This window comes from Penaeus japonicus, unplaced genomic scaffold, assembly GCF_977035675.1.
Source record: "Penaeus japonicus unplaced genomic scaffold, GWHDUDI00000001_assembly GWHDUDI00000003, whole genome shotgun sequence".
NCBI classification, from domain to species: Eukaryota; Metazoa; Arthropoda; class Malacostraca; order Decapoda; family Penaeidae; genus Penaeus; species Penaeus japonicus.
This window is the reverse complement of record NW_028234405.1, coordinates 25301899-25306898: the sequence shown is the minus strand read 5'-3', so window position 1 is coordinate 25306898 and position 5000 is coordinate 25301899. Positions and strand designations below refer to the sequence as shown.

At 31.3% G+C, this 5000-nt stretch overlaps 1 protein-coding gene across 2 annotated transcripts in view; it reads right to left on the bottom strand.

The window, feature by feature from the left end:
* Positions 1-3297: 3297 nt before the first annotated feature.
* LOC122247818 (HIG1 domain family member 1C) overlaps positions 3298-5000 on the bottom strand; it is a 24610-nt gene continuing 22907 nt past the window's right edge. For both annotated transcript variants that reach the window (XM_043007441.2, XM_043007440.2), the window contains exon 3: positions 3298-5000. This exon is cut by the window's right edge and continues 340 nt beyond it. The gene's annotated coding sequence lies outside the window, so the exon portion shown is untranslated.

The following is a 5000-nucleotide window of genomic DNA, read 5'->3' as shown; positions in this document are numbered from 1 at the left end:
AGGCCTTGTATATTTTTTTAGCATTATTTTGTTTTCATATTCTTGTTTCATTACTGTGTTTTATATTCAGGTAGTATTCAGGATATTTTAAGAATAGGAAAGAATATGGATTTTTCTTTTCTTTTTTGGTTCTTCTATTTTGAACCAGTATATTAAACAATGATACAATCTTCTGTATGTGGGTAATGTTGTCCAGTACGGCAGTATGTCTTTATCTGTTGTTGGTTTTGTAATGATTTGAATGTATGCACAAAGCTTCTTGAAAATTCTCAGCATTTTGTTATTGCCTTTATCTGTCATCCTACTCAAGATTATTAGTGTAATTTTATACTAATTTATTGTTATGTTAAACATATGAAATGTTTTTTAAGAACCATATGTACAGTATTTCATAAAAAAAACAAATGTTTCAACCAAGTATTATTGTTATTTAGGATCAATGTTTCTTGGTTTGTTTCGTGTACCGTTGAGACATGATAGATGAAATGTTTTTTATTTAATTTACTGTGTGTCGGTTAGATCATTTTTTGTCAACATGTATATGTTTATATCCATGAATGCATAAATATACTCCTAAGATTGAAGTGAAAGTGAATTGTTTATTTTAAGCAAATCTAGATAATCATAGTTACTGTGCATGATAAACCAAAAAGGAAAAAAAAAAAAAGAAAAAAAAAAGTTAGCATTACATTTTGGTATTGTGCTTATTGCAGTTAGTTTTTTCTTCTATTTTATTTATACAAATGAAGGCATGGATGGTGATTCATAAATTTACCAAAATGTGGATTCTTAAAGTTTGTTTTCTATGGATGTAATTTTTTTGTAGTAAAGAATATGCACTTGAATACACAAAAGTAGGCTATATAGTTTTTGACACTTGAACACAATGGTAATTTGGAAAATGTTTAGATCAAACTCCCAAAAATAAATCATACAAAAATGAAAAGAAGTCTTATCTTTTACAGACATGAACAGCTTTTTGCCTCTGAAAAAGTAATAAAACCTAGGGCATTATTATGATTTAATTCTTATTCTTACTTCTTTCAATATGATTTGTAATTAGATGTTTCTTTGGCCAACAGTCTGAATATGGCTCAATGGTGTGAAATTCAGTAGTCAAGGATTTCTCAAATTTGTTAGTAGTTTACATCAAGAATGATTAGAAGTAGGAGAAAAGGTAAATAAAAATGCTAGATATAATAAATACATTGTTTTCTTCACCATCATCTGATATTTACACACAGCAATGTCTGTGGTTGTGAAAGATTTATTTTTTTTTTTTATAAAATAGTTTGGTAAAAATAGAATGAACAAAGAGGGAGCAAGTAACTTTTTTACTGTGTATTATTGCTTCCATGTAAATGAAAATTATTTGCATTTGAACAAATAGAAATGTCTGTATGAGGAAAGCCCTTTCCAACACACTATTGTTCTGGTACAAAGTTTTGCTCAGATGAAATTTATTGATTCCCAGAATATGTGAAATGGTACAAAGACTGAAATGAAAATGGATTTTGACCACAAAGATGAGATTATGATATAGGAGCAGTTTTAATTCATATTTAAGTTAACCCCATACCGCCGGCCACAGACGGCGATTATGTAATATGCATAGCACCGGGTGCCAGCATGCGGCGTCAATCATATAATTGATTTAGGCCTATGTGTTTGAGAGCCCCGGCATTGCAGCCATGCAAAGACGGAACAGTGCCAGCGGGAATGGGTTAATGACTGAAAAGTTTGCTGCATTGATGAATCCAGTGATAATGAACCAGTTCTCATGGTGTAGAATATGGGAACATGTTATGTAGAATATTGGATTAATAAATAACATAATTACTGATCTTATCATGATCTGGTTCTGTTTACTGAAGTTTGATTTTTACCAAGTATATGCAACAAGCAAAAGGGGTATATAAAAAGCATATATATTTATTCCAAGATCTTTTGACTTAACCAGTAATCACACGAAACAACTAGAAAGGAGTTGTTATTTTCTTATTTAAGCAATGCTTATGAATGTGTTATTTTGTGAAAATCTACTGTATATTTGTTTATGTTCAACAGAAGTGATACTCTTTGTTCACATATAAATGTTGATAGTATAACTGATTTCTCTTCATAATAATTCATACTTATATGAAGAGAGATATACTGGGAAAATTCATGATTGTATACTTTACTTCTTACATTATGCACCCCCACCTCCCACACATACACATGCAAAATACCACACTGATAAAATTTCATACAGATGTGTATTACTTACCCCAATTCAATTCTTTTACTCTCTACACCATCTTGACATTTCATTATGAATACAAATGCTATGCATGTAATATCATACATTTATCCACATCATATATGAACATATTCATATACACAACTGTATACAGTACTTAACCCATTCGCGCCGGTTGACGTGCTGACACGTGGTCGAAAAAAGCCCCGGACCCGGGTGACGTCCTGGCACGTGCTACATTTTCGGCCCGCGCGCCGGGAGGCCAGTAGCGACGTGCTGAAACGTCCGCATTAGAATGATAGATTATTCTTAGTACAATTCGATTTTCATACTTGATTTGTCTTAGCTACTTTAGTTTATCCTTCTAAATAGTAGAAAATGGGATATAACGTAAAAATGACGTCTCAGGTACATACGTAATCTTGATTACGGCATGGTGATTTCTGTTTCTGATTTGTTGAATATGATGATCTGAGTCGAAAGACTATCGTAAAATCAATTGTAATTGGCCGAGGAATAAAAAAAAAAAAAAAAAAAAAATTATATAACATCTTTTTGTTGCCCCACTAAAAGAAAATGACACTTGAAAAAACATTGCTGTTACTTGCATTCACTTGTATGCACATGTATGGTTGTTCATATTCTCTTTCTTTTCTTTTAGGAAGAAAAAAAAAATTGAAAAAAAAACTATGTTTGTTACCTCACTAGAAGAATGCTTCCACTTCCATTGGTATTACAAGAGTAAAGAATATGGAAAAAGTTCAATAGAATAACACTAAAAAAACAGTGCTATAACATCTTTTTCGACTGATATACATCCTCTGAACATAGCACTACTTTCTACACATGATTACACTTTAGACGCAATCACGCAAACCATAAGGATAGGGTGGGTGAAAAACGCTCTGCGAGCGTCAGAGCGACCGCGCGCAGCGGGAAAACACCCCGGCACGAACGGTTGCGCGCTTGAAATCTTCCCGGCGTTATCGGGAGTAGGCGAAATTCCGCCCCGGCGTGAATGGGTTAAACTATAAAAAAGAAACAGAAACTAAAAGAAATTAATGGGCCTTTATTATTTTGTAATATGACTGAATAATCTATATATATATACACATTTCTACAACTGTGTGTGCAAATATGCTTTGGCTATGCACTATAACATTAAATACAGAAAAATGGTAAATGAAGATCCTTTCTTTACTTTTCTTTTAAAGAAAAAAACACCAGACCTGCGCTGCCTTCAAGATCTGAGACATGTACTTAATTATTAATAAATAAATGTATTAAATGTTTATTGCTTGGATCTAAACATGAACAATGCATATACATTTCCTTAATACATGGGCAGTTGGAACTTAATTTCATGTGAGGAGATCTCTCATAAACATAATATTGAGCTTCTCTTTTGTAGAGAAAAGACATAGAACTATAAATATCCTACAGGATATAAAAAGGAAAGGAAAATATTGCAAAACAAAATAATATGACAGAACTACAGATACTTCTTTGAAAATAAAATTGCACCAATACATGGGGTAAAATATCTGAAAAAAGGAAACGACTAATCTAAGACAATTGAGTGCTATGTACCATACAGCAAAAATGACAATTTAGATTATGTCTATACTACTGATAATGATAACAGAAGCCATATTATGTCTTTGATCAAGATCACCTTCATAGCAAAAGAAACAAATACATATCTAATTTGCTAAAAGCCCACTTATCTACTCAAATTCACTTTCATGTAAGAGAACATAATTAAATTATAAAATGGAATTTTTAGTGCCACACTTACCAATTTCCAGTTTTCACATACACTCTCCCCTGACTTTCACTAGAATAAGCTCACTACAGCAACTACAACACATGATCAAACCACCAAGCTATCAGCCTATAACTAAAAATACTCTTGCTTTTGAAATATGACAGAAAATAAAATAAAAGGAGAGAGAAAAATTTAACCGATTTAATTCAATAAAATAATAATAAAAAAACATTTGTGAATAATGTAAGTCACTCTTTATACTTATTTAAAATAAAATAAGTGACTGTTTGTGCTTATTTCTTACACATGCAATAGCTGCAGTCTTGGTAATGAAACAGTGTAGTGCCATGGGTACTGGATGAAAAAATCTTATTTTCTATCACAGCCTTTCCTTATGTTTTGCATTTGGATCTCTGTATATTATTCCTTTCTCTTTCACTGTTGCTCTAATGTTTTGAAGTGCAAGTATATAAGGATAAAAAGCAATATCCTGTAATAGTATATTAATTGCAACTAACATCCCACAGAAATTGTAACTATCATTACTATGATAATTATGTAAAAAAAACAAAGCAATAATTATAAAGGAATAAAGGAGAGAGAAAATTAGAAATGTTTCTCTATTTTCCATCACTGATAATTAATCACTTGCACTGGTAATAATCTAAGATTTTTCCAAGTACCTAGAAAAGTATAATCTATATACTTTTGCCTGGCTGGACATGAAAAAAATCAGCATACCTAAATCCTTTTACCAGTAGGGTCCATTTCAGTACACACCTACTTTTGGAAAGATTTTTTCAGAAAAATAGAAGTGATACATAAAACTAGGTATTTCCATAAAGCATAAAAATATCAGTAAATATTTTTGTATATTACATCATTAAAATTCCATGCATATAAATATTTTATAAAAAAAAATATCCCATATGTCATGAACAAAAAGTGAAAGAGTAATAGAGGAAAAGAAGTTCAATTAACATCAGAGTG